This window comes from Microtus pennsylvanicus, chromosome 8 (assembly GCF_037038515.1).
Source record: "Microtus pennsylvanicus isolate mMicPen1 chromosome 8, mMicPen1.hap1, whole genome shotgun sequence".
Taxonomy (NCBI): domain Eukaryota; kingdom Metazoa; phylum Chordata; class Mammalia; order Rodentia; family Cricetidae; genus Microtus; species Microtus pennsylvanicus.
The window spans coordinates 26,918,331-26,938,414 of NC_134586.1; the positions used below are offsets into that span (position 1 = coordinate 26,918,331).

At 46.6% G+C, this 20,084-nt stretch overlaps 1 protein-coding gene across 1 annotated transcript in view; it reads left to right on the top strand.

The window, feature by feature from the left end:
• Positions 1 to 20,084, top strand: part of B4galnt3 (beta-1,4-N-acetyl-galactosaminyltransferase 3) — a 106,046-nt gene that overhangs the window by 34,954 nt on the left and 51,008 nt on the right. The gene's annotated exons all lie outside the window — the stretch shown is intronic.

Genomic DNA, 20,084 nt, shown 5'->3' on the forward strand with positions numbered 1-20,084 from the left:
GGGCTGTCCAGTTCCAGCTGAAGAATCATGGCAGTGGTCGGTTGTCACACAGTGGACACCATGTGTGCTGAGATACAGAAGGGCACGCAGACGCCGGACAGAGCGGGTCCATGCCAGCTCTATGTCCTCTCTGGGTCAAGTGTGAACTGATGGAGCTGTGTACCTGATGTGTGCACAGGCTAGAATGCAGCTCGGACTGGTCGTGTTCAGTCAGTTTCGGAGATCCTTGTTTTCAGAAACTAATACGCAGAGTGGGTTTGAAGTGGAACCCTCTCTGCCCCTAACCTCAAATCATACATTATAAAATCTATCCATATAATTTTCTTGTTGATTCCTGTCACATCCTGTAAAGGGATGACAGGACACTAAACAGAAACCAGCTCATCCCATGTCCAGAAAAGATGGCCGCAAGGGTGCCAGAAGCCAATGGAGGCCTGATTTCTAGATCTCTAGTGTCATCTGCCTATAACCCCAGGTCATCAAGAGAGAGCTCACCCAGGTGTGTCTGAATCCACCAGCCTGAGATCCATTCTCAGCTAATCGCTGCACAGCTGTGTTTACTTACTCGTTTATACTCTATTAATTTATATCTGGTGGATAATAGATCACAGAAGGGCTAAATTTAGCCAATTAGCATATTTGTGACTTTACACCTTTTCTTCCTTCCTTTCCTTCTTTCCTTCCTTCCTTCCTTCCTTCCTTCCTTCCTTCCTTCCTTCCTTCCTTCCTTTCTTTCATTTTTATTTTTTGTGCTTGAACACTAAACATTCACTCCTGTAGAATATTCTTGAAGAATATCCTGTACTAGGGTATAGGTCAGTAGTAGATTGCTTGCATGAGGCCCTGGGTTTGGATCCCAGCAACACACACACACACACACACACACACACACTCACACACACGGATTTCCAGCACTCAGCATAGTCCCCAGCACATACCAACTGCCAGTTACTTTTGATCTCATACACAAACACTAAATAATATAGTGACCATGTTTTTAAATCTTCTATTTCTTTTCTGCTTTTTTGTTTTGTTTTCAAGACAGGGTTTCTTTGCTTAGAATTGGCTGTCCTGGAGCTCGCTCTGTAGTCCAGGCTGGCCTCAAACTCAGTGATCTGTCTGCCTTAGCCTCCCAAATTCTGGGATTAAAGTCATGCACCACCAACAGCCCAGCTTTTCCTTTTTTTTCTACTACTCTGCCCTCAAATCCAGACTCTCCTTCCTTCCTCAAAAGCCCTCCGTCCGTGTGCAGTCTTGGTGAGGAAATCACTATCGTTCTTAGGTATTGGCTGGATTATTCTGTCAGCTCTTAGGCGACTTGAATTTTAGCTTTGTTTCTTGAATGAATTAATGTCTAGTGAATGAATGAAAGGATGGATACCAAGCTGATGTCACCTAAAGAAATGACCACTTGTAGGGAGTGATGGCGTGCACCTTTAATCCCAGCACTCGGGAGGCAGAGGTAGGTGGACCTCTGTGAGTTGGAGGCCACCTGGTCTACAGAGGGAGTTTTAAAAAGGGAAAAGGAAGAAAAACAGCAGCACAGTGGCTATCATGATGATACCCTGTCTTCCAGTTGTCCCTCTTGGGCGACACTGCTCTCCCCTTCCCCGCAATTAGAGAAGTTTTTCTTTTTCTTTCTCACGTTCTAGTTTTTATTGTTTTATTTTTCGAGAACTGCTTTGAATAAACCCCAAATCAAGAACTGGCCCTTGCTGAGATCTGTGTGGGCAGAAATGTGTCCCCTTATTGGCTTGTCTTCTGCAATTGTAGGGCTTTCTCACGCTTTGTCCCTTTTTTTTTTGTTTTTTTTTTTTGTTTTTTTCTGAGACCTCTCCCACCGTGCAGGGTGGTGTCTACCCAGCACACTTCATTGTCATGGCTTGGAGTGCCCAGGACCGTTGTTTCACATTACCCCCGCCTCGGATTGCTATCTGTGCGGAGATAGGGGTCTGAATAGGTCTGCCTCTCAAACTGTCCTGCTTCTGGATTGATAGGAAGAGAGAACAAAGACCCAAAACCCGGGGCGGGGGGCAGGCTTCCAGCCCTCTCCCAGGAAGGGACCCAGGTCAGACAGGCAGTGCGCCACCACGGGCAGCTTCAGGCATCTTTTTCTCTTCTCTTTCATTTGCATAGATTCGAGCCAGTTAAGCTTCAGTCTATGCTCTTCTTAGAAATCAGACTGCAGCCCAGCTGTCTCTTTATTTAACTTCTCAAACGCTGCTTGGCACCCTGAAGTAAATAAACCCTGAGGAGACGCAGCCCTGAGAAATTCTATAAGACTCAGATTTAGAGGCAGAGCAATTTTGAATGTACTTGGGGTGCTGTATTACTTTAAAGGAAGCCTCGCCGGGTGTGTTAGCAACAAGAGGTTTGCATTTCTGTGTGTTTAGTGCACGGCTGTAATCACAGCTCTGGGAAGACTGAGGCAGGAAGACCGTGGGGTGGGTTTGACGCCACCGTGGGCTACATGAGAGAGACCCTGTTTCAGACAAAAAACCAATCAAACAACAAATAAAAAATAGAGCATAATATTTGCAGGAGCCCAGAAGCATCATTTTTCCAGATAAAACGGGACCAGATCACAAAGCTAGACAATAATGAGGGCCCAAGCCCTAGACTCCTGTCTCCTAGCCTAGTGCTTTTCCAGTCATGGCAAGGATGGAACATGGCAGAATTCTCCAATCTTGATTCTCCTATATTTTTTCCTTTTACTTCTTTTTTCTTTGACTTAAAAACATTTTGAGGCTAGGTATGGTAGCACATGCCTGTAATTCTAAAGCACTCAGGGAGTAGAGTCAGGAGGAGTATAAATTCAAGGGTAGTCTGGGCTACATATTGAAACCATGTCTCAAAAAAAAAAAAAAGCCCAAAACTGGGCCAACAAAATGGCTTAGCAGGAAAATGTAGCACAAATAATAAAAACCCAGAGACAGATATTGAGGTTCAACCTGAAGATCAGAAAAGCAAAGCAGCCAAGCCACTAGTGAGTTCTTACCTCTCAGTCTCATTCTGAGGATTCCTGGAGGCCGGATCGCCATTTCGGACTGAGGTGGAGGTAAGAGCCAGGGTTTTTATTAATTTTGCTACAGGAAAGTACTTGTGGCTTAAGTCTGGTGACCTGAGTTTGGTCCCTAGAGCCCACGGTTGAAGGAAAGAGCCGACTTCCAAAAGTTATTCAATGACTTACTCATGTATACCGTGACACGTGCATGTGCTCACACACACATACATGATGATAATAAAACAAAACCCAAACTGCTAGGCATTGAGGTGCAGCTTTGTAGCTCCAGCTACTCTAGAGACCGAAGCAGGAGGATCACAGGTTAGAGGCCTGCCTAGGCAACTTAGTGAGACCCCCACCCCCTTCCCACAGTGAAAAAGATCGAAGTCATAGCTTGAAGCATTTACCAGGTCTGTATATCCACTACCAAAAAATTTTCTTTGAGCCAACTAAAACAAAAACGCATTTTTGAGGGACTGGAAGGATGGCTCAGTGGTTAAGAGCACTGGCTGCTCTTCCAGAGGTCCTGAGTTCAATTCCCAGATCCCACATGGTGGCTCACAACCATCTGTAACTGTAGTCCCATAGGATACAATGTCCTCTTCTGGTGTGTACACATGTAGAGAAAACACCCATATACACAAGTACATAAGCAAATAAATCTTTTTAAAAAAGTTTTTGGGCTGGGCGGTGGTGGCGCACGCCTTTAATCCCAGCACTCAGGAGGCAGAGGCAGGCGGATCTCTGTGAGTTTGAGGCCAGCCTGGTCTACAAGAGCTAGTTGCAGGACAGGAACCAAAAGCTACAGAGAAACCCTGTCTCAAAAATCAAAAAAAAAAAAAAAAAGTTTTTGGTGTGGGCATATGTAGGACCTCAATAGCCCGAGGCAGGGAGATGATGAGTTTGAGGGCAGGCCTGGGGTATAGAAAGATGGTATAGCAGTAAGCTTAGCATGTATAGCCACTCTCGGTTCCAACCGGGACCATCTGCATGAACACACATACACAGCTTTTTATTTAAAGTGTATAATAATAAAAAAGTAAAAACCCAACAATTTTCTGCCTGCTATGTCAGCACCCAGGCAGATGAAGCAGGAGCAGCTTAGTGTGACTCCAGGGGGGGTTCCACAGCACCACGCCCTCTCAAGAAATGAACACGCAAAAATCCCCAAACCATATCATGTAAACAAGTGGTTTCTCAGAGGTTTCACATGCTTCCTTCTAGACCCTCCCTCACTTTCTCTTTTTCTTTCTTTATTCCTTCCTTCCTTTTTTCTCTTTTAAGACAGGGTCGCTCCATCCCTTCCTGGCTGGCCTGGAACTCACTGTGAAGACCAGGCTAGCCTTCACCTTTTGATGATCCTCCTGTCTCTGCTTCCCCAGTGTTTACAAGTGTGTACCCTCAATCCTGGCTTCCAACTTTTCTATGATTATATAATATTTACATTATAGATATAGGTATATTTTGAAATACACTTAATTTTAGAGTCATTTTATAGTTACAAAGGTACACTAGCCACAGGGGTTTATATCCCTCCCAGTTTTCATACCATCTTACTCCAGGAGAATGATATTTGTCACACTGATGGTCCAGTATTGGAGCACTAATATTAATTAGAATCAGGCTAGAACTGTAGCTCAGCTGCTAGAGTACTTGCCTAACGCGCTCCAAGTCCAAAGGATGCACTCCTGGCTCACAACTCTGAGGTGGAGGCAGGAGGATCATGTAAGTAGGGAGTTGAAGCTGGCTTGGGCTATATTAGACCCTGTTTAAAAAAATTGACGTCCACACTTGTTGTTTTGTTTCAGTGACGCTGGGGACCGAACCAGGCTTTCATACATGGAAACAAAGGTTCTAACACTTTTCTACACACTGCCCTGTACTTATCTTGTTTACTTATTTTTGTGTATAGGTGTTTTGTCTGCATCAGTGTCTGTACCATATGTGGGCCTGGTACCTCAGGAGGCCAGACAAGGGCATTAGATCTCTTGGGACTGGAGTTACAGACAGTTGTGAACTACCATGTGGGTGCTGGAAATTGAACCCAGGTCCCCTGAAAGAAGATCCAATGCGCTTAACCACTGTGCCTTCTCTCCAGCCCTCCTCCCCATATTTTACTTTGATTTCCTTTCTAATATCTTTTTCTGTTCCAGGATCCCATCCATTTAGTCATTATGTTTCCTCGATGACTTTCTTGGTTGTGACAGGTTTTTTAAAATTAATTTATTTTTATTTTATGTGCATTGGTGTTTTGCCTGTGTGCATGTCTGTGTGTGGATGTCAAGACCTTTAGAACCAGAATTATAGGTAGTTTTGAGCTGTCATGTGGGAACTGGGATTTGAACCTGCGTCCTCTAGAAAAGCAGCCAGTGCTTGTAACCTCAGAGCCATCTCTCCAGCTCTGGATGTGACAGTTTTAATTACTTGCTTAGTAGTTTTACATTTCCTGTATATGGCAATTTCACCCATATAACTGTTTTGAACACCTCTGGGGTAGTATATAAGATGTATACATGTGTGCGTGAGTGTGCACATGCATGCTTGTGTGTACTGGGAGTCTAACCCAGAACACGTGTCTGCTAACTAGGCAAGTGCTCTACCCTGAGCCACTCACCAGCCCCTTACATACTTCAAATCACCCGCCATGTACTGAGGGTTCTACCCCGTCTTCACCCTGCCCTGGCAATAATAATAATAGTGCCTACTACAGAATAATAATAAATAACAATAATAATAAAAATTAAAAATTCCTACTATAAAATAATATTCATAAACAACAATAAGAAAACCAGCAATGATCTCTACTATGAAAGTAACACGGGCTCTAAGTGCCGTCTAGAGAGGTGGGTGCTTCATCCTGCATTGGAGCTTTGAGCCTTGATGCCGTGACCGGAGCAACAGCTGATGTAGATGATCCCACACAGCTCTGGGAAAGAATTTGGTGGCCAGGGACTGGAGAGATGGCTCAGTGGTTGGGAGCACTGGCTGTGATGGAGGAAGGTCATTGGTTAAATAAAGAAACTGCCTTGGCCCTGATAGGACAGAAAATTAGGTAGGCGGAGTAAACAGAACAGAATACTGGGAGGAAGAGGAAGTGAGCTCAGACTCAATAGCTCTCCTCTCTGGGGCAGAGGCGACGAAGCTCCGACCCAGGATGGACGTAGGCTAGAATCTTCCCTGTAAGCGCACCTTGGGGTGCTACACACATTATTAGAAATGGGTTAAGAGGCTGAAACTAATGGGCCAGGCAGTGTTTAAATGAACACAATTTGTGTGTCGTTATTTCGGGTAAAGCTAACCGGTGGCTGGGAGCCGGGCAGCAGGAACACAGCCCGCAGCTCATACTACATGGCTGCTCTTCTGGAGGACCCGGGTTCGATTCCCAGCACCCACATGACAGCTCACAACTGTCTGTTACTCCAGTTCCAGGGTTTGATACCCTCATGCAGGCAAAACACCAATGCACAAAAATTAAAAAAAAATAAATCTAGTGAACTGAAGCACTGCTGCTGCTCTTCGCCCCACTAAATGACGTGTCTTGAACACTCATGGGAACACTGGGCTTGTCTAAGGAAGCCCTGCAAAAGAAAAGAACATGGTCTCTGTGTGTGCATTTAACAGTGGGGCAGCACTGTGGTGTGCACAGTGTCTTGTTGTGCCACTCTGTTGTAATGAGGAGCGGGCTGCGTCCCTGGCACCCGGTCGCCCGCCCGGCGAGCTTTATACCTAAAATAATTACACGGAAACTGTATTCTTTTAAACACTGCTTGGCCCATTGGCTCTAGCCTCTTATTGGCTAGCTCTTACATATTGATCTAACCCATTTCTAATAATCTGTGTAGCCCATGAGGTGGCTTACCAGGGAAGATCTTAACCTGCGTCTGTCTGGAGTGGGAGAATCACGGCGACCCTCCGACTCAGCTTCTTTCTCCCAGCATTCTGTTCTGTTTACTCCACCTATCTAAATTCTACCCTATCAGAGGGCCAAGGCAGTTTCTTTATTTAACCAATGAAATCAACAGATAGATACAAGACCCACCTCCATCAGTGTTTCCTAGTGCTGGCATCGTATGCTTGGGAACCGGAGCTGAGGGTGTGCATGCTGGTGTGCGAGAGGCCCTGGGTTCAAACCTTACTACTTTATCCCCATAAAGGGGAAACCTCTGGGGCCAGGTGTGGTGCTTCTGACTTTAATCCCAACAGAACCAGGCAGACCTCTTAGGAGTTCAAGAACATCCTGGTCCACATGAGTTTCGGGCCAGCCAAGGTTATATAGTTTACATAGTGAGACCCCCATCTCAAAAAGGGGGGGGTAATCTTCTGGTGGTCATCGTTTGTAACTGTAAAGTTTTTACATCCCAATAAGCCTCTCCGCCAATGCGATAATCCAAATCAGACCAAATCAAACCGAATTAAAATAGCCCAGGTTTAATGGATGCCAGTGCTTCCAGGTGGCCTTCCAGTGAACTGGGAAGACCACATGTTTGTTCTGGGGGGGCAGTTTAAATAAAATAGCCTGTGGGAGTGGTCTTGACCCTCCTTGGGGAGGGGTCACCTTTTGATGGGCTTTCTCGGAGGTGAAGTCTGGACTGGAGCAACTCCCAGGGGAGAGGGCTTAGGGTAGAAAGTTCCACCCAAAACATTCCAGACTCCCCTGGATATAGGGGTGCCAGGGGGCTGGGGTGACACTTCCAACCAAACAGTAACTAGAAGTGATCTGGGAAATCACTTACCAGAGGTCCCTTCCCAGTACAACAGATTCTTTTCCCCCCCTTTTTTCTTTCCTTTCTCCTCTCCTCTCCTCTCCTCTCTTCTCCCCTCCCCTTTTCCCTCTCCTCCCCTTTTCACTCTCCTTTTCACTCTCCCTTTCCCTTTCCCTTCCCCTTCCCCTTCCCTTCCCTTCCCTTCCCTTCCCTTCCCTTCCCTTCCCTTTCCCTTCCCTTCCCTTCCCTTCCCTTCCCTTCCCTTCCCTTCCCTTTCCCTTCCCTTCCCTTCCCTTCCCTTCCCTTCCCTTCCCTTCCCTTCCCTTCCCTTCCCTTCCCTTCCCTTCCCTTTCCTTTCCTTCCCTTTCCCTTTTTCCCTTTCCCTTTCCCTTTCCCTTTTTCCCTTTCCCTTTCCCTTTCCCTTTCCCTTTCCCTTTCCCTTTCCCTTTCCCTTCCCTTTCTGTCCTGGAGCTCACTCTGTAGACCAGGCTGGCCTCAAACTCAGAGATCCACCTGCCTCTGCCTCCTGAGTGCTGGGATTATAAAGGTGTCGTCACCACTGCCTGGCCAGTTGTTTTCTTTAATTGCCTCTTCTCTGTCCATCTCTCTAATCTCAGACACCTGTTTATGGCAGCATCCAGTTCTTATTAGTTAACGAGAGGTAAAACTTCTAGACCCCACACTCTCTGCCCCCATAACTATTCCCTATTTTGAAACAACTTCCTTTATAAATTTTATCTTGGATTTAGGCCTCTCTCTGTTCAAGCCTGAGCCTCTGACCTACCTAACCCCTCGGATTAGCTGCCACCGTTCTCCATGGCTCAGGTTTACCCTCGCATCCTCTCATTTCCCCCCTCTGACCTCTGATTTACATAGGCCCAGTAGTCACAGACTCTGTCCTTTTGGGATTAACTCTCCTAGACTCTGGGTTAACCCTCCTAGACTTTGGACTTGAGAGCTAGAAAACAGAGGAAATCACCTCTCAGAGAAGAATCAGGAAGCAAGGTCCTTACCTTGAATACAGTCTTATGAGTTGACGGAACAGGAGCGGCCCAGGCCCCAAGACTTTTTCTTGCCAGGCAATTGTTGTACGGAGGGAAGGTAGAACCTGGGTCCAATAATTTCACTCACCCAACACAGAATTTCTGCCATATCTTACAGGTATTTGAACCAGGAACATACCCGAGACACTGCTTCCCCTCCAGTACTTCAAAGATGATGGGCAATTTGTCCTGAGACCTTACCGGCCATCGCTGTAACTGAGCCTTTTTCCAAGGGAGTGGTTAAGTTCATTGAACAAAAGGGCTGACAGCAGAGAAATACTTCGCAAAACACAAATGCTTAATAATAAATGAGCATTAGAAGCCAGCCTGAGGCCACTGTGTTTTAGGAAACCCATCTGCTGGAGTGGGACAGGAGACTCTGTTCAGGGCAGGAGGGATCTGAGGCAACACGGAATGGTGACTGGGGCAGCCTCCCGAGGGATGTAGATGGTACGGAAACCCAGATATAGAATTAGAGCAGAAACAACAGCTTTGCCCAGGGATGCTTCACTCTCCAAATGTTGATTTCATTGACCTAAATCAAGCCCCGGGCCTCTGTGCTGGGACCTATTTTAAGAGAGTCATAAATATACAGACTCGGAAATGCCTGGTGGGGGTGGCAAGTGGATGTGGTTGCACTCCAGGACAGGATCCGGCTCAAATCACACTCCCCGCCCCTGGATTTCAGGCGGGCTGGAGGGATGGCACTGGAGCTGGTGTTTGCGAGGAGGTGCCAGGAGCTGGGAGGGTTTGTTCTAAACAGGGAGGGTTTGTTAGGTCGCTGGCTAGCACATGGCTGATGGGAGCTGAAAAGAAAGGGGCCCAGGAACCTCTCTCCATCACGCCCTTTTAGACCTTCGCCACACTGCGCTGGAACTACCCCCTTGCCTATAGTCTTTCATTAGATCTGCTGCTGCTGCTGCTTCCCAGGATCGAGACCTGCTCCATACACCTGTGTTCCCTGCACTGGCTCTAGAGTCCAGTCCAAGGTTATTAAGTCGATCTTTAGCTTGGAGAAATAATTTAGGCCCTTCTCCTTACTTTTCAGGCTGCCTAGGCTGGCCAGGGCATGCCACATGCTGTCTGTCGACAAGGCCTCTCTCACCAACCAGGTTTCATCAGGGGTGGAACACCAGGAGACACACACAGCTCTGGGTGTTACTGGGTGGGGCTGAGGTGTGGCAACACTGGGCCCACCAGAGGGCTGTGAATAGCTCTGCGCGCTCAGAGCTGGTTTTGAAAAGTGATAGAGCCCTTGCCTAGCATGTGAGACACCCCCCCCTGCCCCACTCCCCAATTCCTTTGAAGCACCAGGAATTTAATATGAGGTTACCCCGCCTGCTGTTTTTGTAAGCCCAGGAAATAAGAAGGCTTTTGTGTCAATTCCCTAAGGAGATAGTGTGGTCTTCTTTGGGGTGACACAGCTCAGGAATGGAGCAGCAACTTTCCCCCAACTCCATGGTCCTCCAGTTTCTTGCTTCTGTGATCTGAGAAATACTTGGGGGTGAGGACTCACCTTAGCTGAGGGACACAGCCTTTCAAGAACAAGCCGGTCTCTTGTGAGATGTTTACACCAGCTCTTACCCAAGGGTGCAGTGTGAGTCATTTAATCTAATTGGTTTAATAAGTAAACGATCCGCGCGCAAAGAGGAGGGGGTTGGGCACGAGAGGGAGGGGCTCTGCTATCTACAAATCCTAAGGAGTCAGCTCTAAGGAAAAACCTGTTGCCAGCTCTCTGGGGACCTGTGGTGATTAAGCTGGGGGTGGGGATGCATTGGGAAGGAGGAGGAAGAGACCCAGACGTTCTGGGGGCGGGAGAGGGAGGTCAGGTTCTCAGTGCCCATCCTAGAAAAGAAAAAGGAATCATTCATTGCCCGCTACAGTTCAGTAGGGGCTGAGGGTGTGGCAGTGCTCCGTAGCAGCACTCTCACCTACCCTGTGCAAGGCTGGGAGTGTGAGCGTCAGCACCGTATCCCTCCCCTGCCCCCCAAAAAGTATAGTTCAGGGCAAGCGGTATTTAATTTCAAAACTCTCAAATTTTTTTTCTGCAAAGGAACCAAGTACACAGTGGCAATCAGTCTTCTCTCTATCCCCAGAACAGGTAACCACAGGTCTTCTCTCTTATTTTAATCTCCAGGAATTTGCCTGTTCTGAACATTTCATATGAATGGCCCATGTAATAGGTGCCCCGTTGTGTCTGAGGTTTTTTGTTTGTTTGTTTGTTTTTGTTTTTTTGGGACAGGGTTTCTCAGTAGCTATGGAGATTGTCCTGGAACTCTCTGTGTAGGCCAGGCTGGCCTCAAACTCATAGAAATCTGCCTGCCTCTGCCTTCCAGGTGCTGGGATTGAAGGCATGCACCACCACAGCCTGGCTGTTTTGTCTTTTGAGATATATATTTTTTTCCTTTTGCTTTGAGATAGGGTCTTACTCTGTTTTATTGGCTGTCCTGGAACTCACTATGTAGATCAGGCTGGCCTCAAACTCAGAGATCCACCTACCTCTGTCTTCCAGAGTTGGGATTGAAAGTGTGCACCATCACCCTGGTTCTGTTTTTGTTTTTTGAGACAGGGCTTCCCTATACAGCTTCAGCCATCCTGGGACTCACTGTGTAGCCTGGGCTGACCTTGAACCTACTATCTGATCCTCTTGCTCACCTGTCTCCCAAGTGTCTTCATTAATTGCTGATGGCTGTTGGGTTGCTTACAGTTTGGGGCTATCAGGACTGGCCCTCCTCTGGTGATTTTTGCTTCTTTTCTGTTGTTTTTGTTTTGTTTTTTATTGCTCGCTTAGAACTCATGGGCAATCTTCCTCCCCCTGCCTTCAGAGTTTTGACTGTTTTCCCTTTGTCTGAGGGTGCTGATTTCTCCATATCTTTTCCAGTGAGTATGAAATAGATGGACATTGTTATTCTCATAGTCCCGTGTTTCAGGTGGGAGAGAAGCATGGGGAGCTGTGTGGCACAAACAGAAGGGAGCAGCCGTTGAAAAGTGCTTCTGTTACGACTGTTGAGGGGACTGAGCAAGTTACAGGAATGCCGTGCCAACCAGTTCTTATGTCAGCGTGACACAAGTTAGAGTCACCAGGGAGGAGGGAGCCTCAATTAAGAAAATGCCTCTGTAAGAGCTGTCTGTAGGCAAGCAATCCTGTAGGGCATGTTCTTAATTAATGATTGATAAGGGAGGGCCCAGCCCCTTCTGGATAAGGACCACTCTGTTCATGGGTTCTGGGTTCTATAGGAAAGCAGGCTGAATAAGCCCCGGGCAGCCACAGTTGCGGCACCCTTCCCTGGGCTCTGCATCAGCTCCTTGCCTTGTTTGAGTTCCTGTCCTGGCTTCCTTCTATGATGAACAGTGATGTGGAAGTGTAAGCCAAATATGTCCTTTACTCCCCAACTTGCTTTTAGTCATGGTATTTCATCACAGCAATGGAAGCTCTAACCAAGACACACACACTCACAAAACACACACAACACGCACACACACATGTTATAAAGTCATCGTGTTTTGAATCAGTTTTAAATTCTTTTATTCCATTTACTTATTCTGGGTGCGAATCAGGGCACACATCTGGAAGTCAGAGGACAACTTGTGGGGAGTCAGTTCTCTTTTCCACCATGGGGATTGAACTCAGGTCACTGGGCTTGGTGGCAAGTGCCTTCATTGTCTAATCCATCCTATCTCCTAAAACACGCTGAAATGATATAAATTGTAGATGGAGCTGCGGGCCGCTTCTCTCCACCCGGCTAGCTTTACCCAAAATAATTACACGGAAACTGTATTCTTTTAAACACTGCTTGGCCCATTAGCTATAGCCTCTTACTGGCTAGCTCTCACATCTAGATTAACCCATTTCTAATAATCTGTGTAGCACCACGAGGTGGTGGCTTACCGGGAAGGATCTTAACCTGTGTCCATCTTGGAGAGGAGAGCTGTAGTGTGTGCCTCATTTCCCTTCTTCCCAGCATTCTGTTCTGTCTACTCCACCCACCTATGTTCTGACCTCTCAGGCCAAACAGTTTTCTTTATTAATTAACCAATGAAAGTAACAGATAGATAGAAGACCCACCTACATCAATAAATGATGATGGACTGTTTTTCAGTGTTTTGGGAAGCTCACACGCTAATTCTGTGTTTCTGTTGTAACACACGAACATCCTTTGACTCGAAAGTCTCACTTTGGAACTCAGTCTAGAGATCATGGCAGCTGCATAGGAACCATTGATTTAGGACAGCTGAAAGGTTACTGGTGGAGAATGCTTTGCTCTAGTATCAAGAAGCTATTGCCCAGTGTTGCGGGTTGACGCCAGGACTCGCACACACTCAGCAAGTGTTCTACCATCTATGCTCAGTTATAGGTAACCAAGGTTCTTCCAAAAAACTTTGCCACTCAAGGGCTGAGAACCTTTAGTCCAGGAATTCCTTGGGAGCTTGCCAGATGCCAGATCTTAGGTCTCCCACAGGCCATCACCTGCCCCTCACTCCCTACCTCTAGTGCTAGACATGGAACTCAAGGCCTCATGCATGCTGAGTAAGTACGCCACCCCTGGGCCATGCCCTCAGCTCCAAAGATGATCGACTTGGGATGTTGCCATTTACTGAGATGCCTGTCTTTGGGGGACCCAGGTTTAGAAGTAAATATCAAGTTTGACTTTTCTGGGTTACCGCAAAGATGTTCACCATAGAGACTGGGTAAATTTAAAAATTACATATAAGGAAAAGTCAGAAGAAATGTAGGAAGCTGGGCAATAGCAAGTGATATTCTCCAGGCCCAATGAGTGAAGTGGGAGCAGGGAAGAACACTCCCTGGGCTGAGCCAGCCACAAAGTTAAGTCAGTATGATTTGAGGCAGGAAAATGAGTTTTTAGCAAAAAGACAGAGGAAGAACACGCAAGGGCCAGAGGAAAGACTCTCAAGGATCCTGGATTCTGCCTGGCAGGTTTCTGTGCTCTGGGGTTCAGGGAAGGTAGTGTTTTAACGTTTGCTTTTTATTTCAGAAAAATACCTTATGGTTCCAGCAGGAACCCATGTGTAGGTGGAGGCAGGCCTCTGAGACTCAGAGATGCATCCACCCCACAATACCTGTTTGGTTCCTCTTCACAATGAAGTCTTCTCTGACTCTCCGGTCCTTTGTGTTATCTAAATACCTGTCCTGGGTGCTGTGCAAAAATCACAGTTGGGAGGCAGGACTGGCTGTGAAAACGCAGCCAGCCCCGTGTCAGTGGCCATGTAGGGACTTGGCCTGTGACTTCCTACTGCCTGACCACGGTTTCCTTAGCTTCTGTCCTCCATAAATGAGGCATCATAAGACAGGCTTCTCAGGGTTGGGCTGAGGATCAACCGAGCAGCCTGTGGACTTTGAAACCACACAGCGCTAGTTTGAGTCTCAGTTCAGCCATTTGTGAGATCTGCAGCAAAGCCCGTAAAATGTTTAAACCTCAGTCTTATCGGTAGGATGTGGAAAGGAGTTCCTTCCTGGTTCTGCACTGGGAATGAATGGCTTCGCAGTGCTTGGCATGGCGTGGGAAATCAGTAAACTATAGCCTAGAGTACTGAATGGAGAAGCACGTATTGGCCGAATTTTGTTCAAGCCCCTGAATGATGCAGTTGGAAGATGAGGCAGTAGAGATCTTGAAATGATAACAGACTTGGCAGAGAGCATATAGTGAAAAAGTAGTAGACAGGGACTCAGTCCAGAACTTTCTGACTCTTAACTTTGTTTGTTAAACTGTGCTTGACCACCAAACAAAGCAGCTGTGCCCCACACGGTGCCTGGGAAATCTAACCTGTTGACTGATTGTGCCTTTTTTTCGAACCGCCTTTTCAAAGCGTTATCTCCATTCTGAGCCATTCTATGCAACCATCAGAACTCTAATATACGGGTCCAAGAAGCCAGCTTGAAATAGGTAACAGACTGTAGTTTTGTGAGAAAGCTGTATCTGTTTGTGTGGTGGGGAACTCTGGGGAACCTAGCTTAGTGCTCCAAGCAGCCCAAGGGGATACATTTGCATCTTACCCAATAAATTGCCTACAACAGATTCTTTGAACATGGAAAACGTATTCCCCTAAGACCCGGGAGGGCCAAACAGTTAATAACTTCCCAAGAGCTTTATGTATTACTAGGATACAGATGGTGATCAGAGATCACTAAACACCCAAGTTTATGTTCAAGAAGGGGAAAAAAAGGTTCAAACTCTCTGCCTTAGCTGTCTCTACAAGTACTCCAAGTAGGAGACCGTTCCAGAGGCCGTTTAAATTTATACCAAGTAAAACGAGAGTGGATGAGATCCAAACGGCAGTAGCGCTGCTCTCTCTGGGAGCCGTGCCCGGCTCAGGAGTGGGAGGCGCCCTCTTCCCTTTCATCTTTTCCCTATATCACTGTCTCCTTCTCCACAGCACACTTAACTTCCTCCTCCCCTTTTGGGCTAGGGACCAGGGCAGTCTGACCCATTTCTGAGCAGTTTTTATCAGCTCATCTTCTTAGATGCCCTCGATTTTCTCTTTGGTTCCACTAGACCCGACATCAGAGGTTCCTTAAGACAGACACTGGCCTCCCGGTGAATGTCTGCTGTTTCTCAGGGCCAGGGTGAACAGAATCGAATCGAGCTTGGGATAGGTCACCCTGAGACGGTGACTCTGAAGGTGCCCTCTGATGTACCTGACCTGGACTCTCCTGCTCCTTACTAAAGTCCTGCAGTGGGCTGAGGGTTTCCACGTTTATCTGACCTCATACCGGTTCTTCGCTCCCAACTCTTCACTGGAGTGTTGTGCTCTGGCTCAGGGAAAGGGGAGTGATAGAGAAATTGGTGAGCTGTGGGGTTGTACATGGAGCAGAGAGTCTGTGCATGGGCCATTTGTGCATTTTACTTTTTAAAAAAAAAAGATTTATTTATTTATTATATATACAATATTCTGCCTTCATGTATCTCTGTGGGCCAGAAGAGGGCGCCGGATCTCATTACAGATGGTTGTGAGCCACCATGTGGTTGCTGGGAATTGAACTCAGGACAGTGTTCTTATCCTCTGAGCCATCTCGCCTGCGCTGCATTTTACATTCTTACTGACCCAGGCTAAGTGATGCTCCCCACCCTCGACAAGGCCTGACATCAGCCCAAGCTGGCCTAGAACTCACTAAGGCTGGCTGGTTTCAAACCTTACTTTAGCATCCTACTGTGTGCTGGGATGACTGTAAGCAATAATCGACTATCGAACAATGTGACTCTTTGGCCTGCATACCTGACGTTCTATTGACGTCACTTAGCAGTTTAATCAGCCATCGTGGGGCAAGGTCTCATTGACTTTGTGAAGGTCAGAGCAGAGCAGTAGAGGTTATTTTATGGAGCTGTAATCAATCACATCTGAACCAAAGTAAAGTAAATATTTTACAGCCCAAGGGACTGATTTCTTTAGAGTTACATTGATTGATGTGTTTATTTTGTGTGTGTGTGTTTTGAGTGTGTGCATGCGCCTGCACATATGCCATATGCCATTTGCATATGTGGAACCCAGAGGACTGCAGCCCAGGTCATCTCCTGCCCTCGAGGCGCAGATTCTGTTGAGAAGGTAGAGAGTGACATTTACCGCCATGACTCCTTAGCCCTTCCCAGGCCAAGGCCCTTTCTCAAGTAGGCTTGCAGGTGTCTGTCTTACTGATTTCAAGAGTCCAGGGAGGGCCACTGAGTAACTCACAGGCAATGGTGTTTACTGCTAAGCCTGATGACGTGAATTTCATCCCCAGGACCCATATGATAGAAGCAGAGAACTCGCTGCAGAAAGCTGTGTCTACTGCCCCCACCTACACACATTAAACAAAATAAATGTAATTAAAAAAAAATCTAGGACTGGAACTGTAGCTCAGTTGGCAGAGGGCTTGCTTTGCATGCATGAGACCCTGGATTTGATTTAGCTGCGCGCGCACACACACACACACACACACACACACACACACACACACACGTGACGTTAGGGCTGGGATTTAGGGCCTTATGTATATGAGGCAAGCGCTTTGCCACCGAGCTGCACACCAGCCCTTACTCATGGATTTTAAAAATTGCTTCTTCACCTAAAGAAAGGATCTTTTTTTTTTTCCCTTCTGTGTGAAATGTTAGGAGATTAACATGTCAAGGAAGTACTTAAGTGTGCCTCTGGGTATTTTCATGCATGTAAGTTACAGTGGAGGTTATTTTATGGAGCTGTGATCATGATATCTGAACCAAAGTAAATATTTATTTTACAGCCCAAGGGACTGATTTCTTTTTTCAAGTTTTAGAAAGTGACATTGGTTTATTTGTTTATTGTGTGGGTGTTTTCACAGTGAGGCTAGGAGAGAAAATTCTAAAGGGGGGATAATAAATGAATGGTGTGTCAGGCAGGTCTGATCAGTTAGCAGGCTCTCGCCTTTCTGACTGAGGCCACAGCTGATGCCAGGGGGCCTTAGAGCTCCCCCCTCACGCGGCAGTGATCAGATTGAGGGCTGATCCTGCCCTTCATAGCAGGCTCTCAGATTCTCAGGGAAACGTGTTCTCCAAGCTGCCTCTGGGACCATGACCTTGTTCCCACAAGAAGGCTTATGTTCTTAGAGTCCACGCTAGACGGAACCAGCGATATTGGGCACCTGACACCAGACTCATGTACTAGATAGCCTCGCTTGTTGGCGGGTTAGGAACGTGCTCTGAACCAGAGACCTGGGTTTTAGTCATGGGTCTTCTCCGAGCTTGCTTTGTGATCTCAGGCAAGGGCGCCTTAGTCTTCTAGCCTTTAGCTTTCTAATGGAGACAGCATGTGAGCTTGTAGCTGTGCTCTTTCTGTCTTCCTAGACTGCAACAAGATGTTTTGTTTGAGACAGGATCTTGGAGTTTGTACACCAGACTGGCCTCAACCTCACAGAAATCTGCCTGCCTCTGTCTACTGAGTACTGGGATCAAGGGTGTGTGACACCATGCTTGGATTGAACTGTTTTTTTTCTTCTGTAGTTTGTTTGTTTAAGAGTCTCACTACACAGTCTAGGCTGGGTTTGAACTTGGGATTCTTCTGTCTCAAGCTCTGGTTGTCCTAGAACTCACTTTGTAAACCAGGCTGCCCTCAAATTCACAGAGATCTGCCTGCCTCCACCTCCTGAGTGCTGGAATTAAAGGCATGAGCCACCACTGCTCAGCTAATTTAAGTTTTAAGAGCTAGTTGGGAACAAGCCTAAGCTAAGGCCAAACTTTCATACTTAAGAAGTCTCCATGTCCTTATTTGGGAGCTGGTGGTCCAAAGAAAGACCAGCTACATTTAATATTCTAAATCATCAATTCTCCTATCTTCCAGATAGGCTATAAAAGTGTCTAGGTATGGTAGTGCTTGTGTCTTTGGTACATTTGTGTACCTTTGCTTTAAAAATAGAATGGCTCTCAGGGAAGCCTCTCTTGTGGGAGCTGTGGGCCTCTTCCCACAGCCCGGCTCCTGGCCGCTTGGCTAGCTTATGCCCCGAAATAACAACGCACAAATTGTATTCTTTTAAACACTGCTTGGCCCATTAACTCTAGCCCTTACAGGCTAATTCTCATATCCCGATCTCTAATAATCTGTGTAGCATCAGTCTTACCAGGAAAGATTCAGCATGTCTGACCTGGCAGCTTGCTTCATGGCGTCTGCCCGGGAGAGGGGAGCATGGCCTCTGTCTGAGGCGTCTTACCTCACTTCCTCTTCCTCCCAGCATTCTGTTCTGTTTACTCCATCCACCTATGTTCTAACCTATGAGGGCCAAGCAGTTTCTTTATTTTTTAACCAATGACCTTCCTCCATCACCTCTCATCCTCTGAAGAGTCAAGTCGGGTATGTCAGCTAAACTGTTTTCACAGCGCAGAGCGCCTCCCCCTCTGGCTGTATTTGAGCCGGGCGGTGGTGGCGCACGCCTTTAATCCCAGCACTTGGGAGGCAGAGGCAGGCAGATCTCTGTGAGTTCGAGACCAGCCTGGTCTACAAGAGCTAGTTCCAGGACAGGCTTCAAAACCACAGAGAAACCCTGTCTCGAAAAACAAAACAAAAAACAAAAAACAAAAAAAAAAGAATGGAGCTGCCAGGTTCCTGCAGGCAGCACCGGGGATCTGATCTCTAAGCAGATATCAGGGTGTTGAGAGATAGTAAAGGTTTAGGTAACTGCCTGGTTCCTGGCCTTTCTGGGCCTGGTGGTGTGACTCCCTATTCTATTTACTTTGTGGTTTTCCCCCCAATTTACCTTAAAGACAAAACAAACAAAAAACAAAGGCAGGGTCTTGTAGCCTGACTGACCAGAAATTCACTATAGAGACCAGGTGGCTGCAAACTTCCAGTGATACCCTTCCTTCTAACTCTCAAGTTCTCCATAACCAGCTCCCAAAGTTCCCTGTGGCTTCAGTTAAGGCTAGAGGGAAGGCAGATGGAGCCATAGCGGAGTCTTTGTGTTTAGTTGCTGGTTGTACTACACATACCAGGATGCATCTGGTGTGATCTATGACTTACCACAGGAGTTCAGAGTATCCAGAACCAAGCGTATGGCACATATCTGTATTCCTGGTACTCAGGAGGCTGAGGCAAGAAGATTACAAGTTCCAGACCAGACTACCCCGTCTCACACATACGCAAGCACAAGCGCACACACATGTCTACACCATGCTCGTTTTGCTAATTCCACTATCACTCTATTTAACTACAATGTAAAACAATTGAACTGAAAAGGTTCGAAATGGTTACTTTGAAATACCTGCTTCTTGGAGAACAGGCAAGTAAGTCTCCACCTGTGCTTCCTGAGCTGCAGATTGTAAGGGACCAGAAAATGTAAGCAGTCCTAGAAGCTGGCATGTACTGAATTTGGTGTTTTCACACTGTCTAATATAGTAGGACACTAGTGCCCTGGGAATGCCCCTCCTTAGGCATGCAGAACTTCTGCATCTTTTCTTGTTGTGGGCTGGGAGTGGTTCAATCGGAGCATACCACATTCCACTCCTTTTCTTCTCCGGGCTCCACAGATTTTCTGCATCCTCAGTGAAACCCAGGCTTCCTACTGTGTTTCTTCCCCTGAGATAACAGTCTGGTCCCCTTGGTCTAAAGTTCCTGCTAAATTTTTGTTTGTTTGTTTTTTGTTTTTTTTTTATTGTTTTGCTTTGTTTTATTTTTCTTCAGTTCAGTAGTGTGCCTTCCTGGAAGATTTGAAAACAGGATCTCAAAGAGACACCTGAACACTTATATTTTTTCAGCCTTTTTTTTCTTTTTTAAATACAATAACCTAGTGGGAGAAATAACCCAGCTTTCCTTGATGGATGAATAGATAAGCAAAATGCGATATATGCCCATAAACAATGGAATATTGCTCAGTTT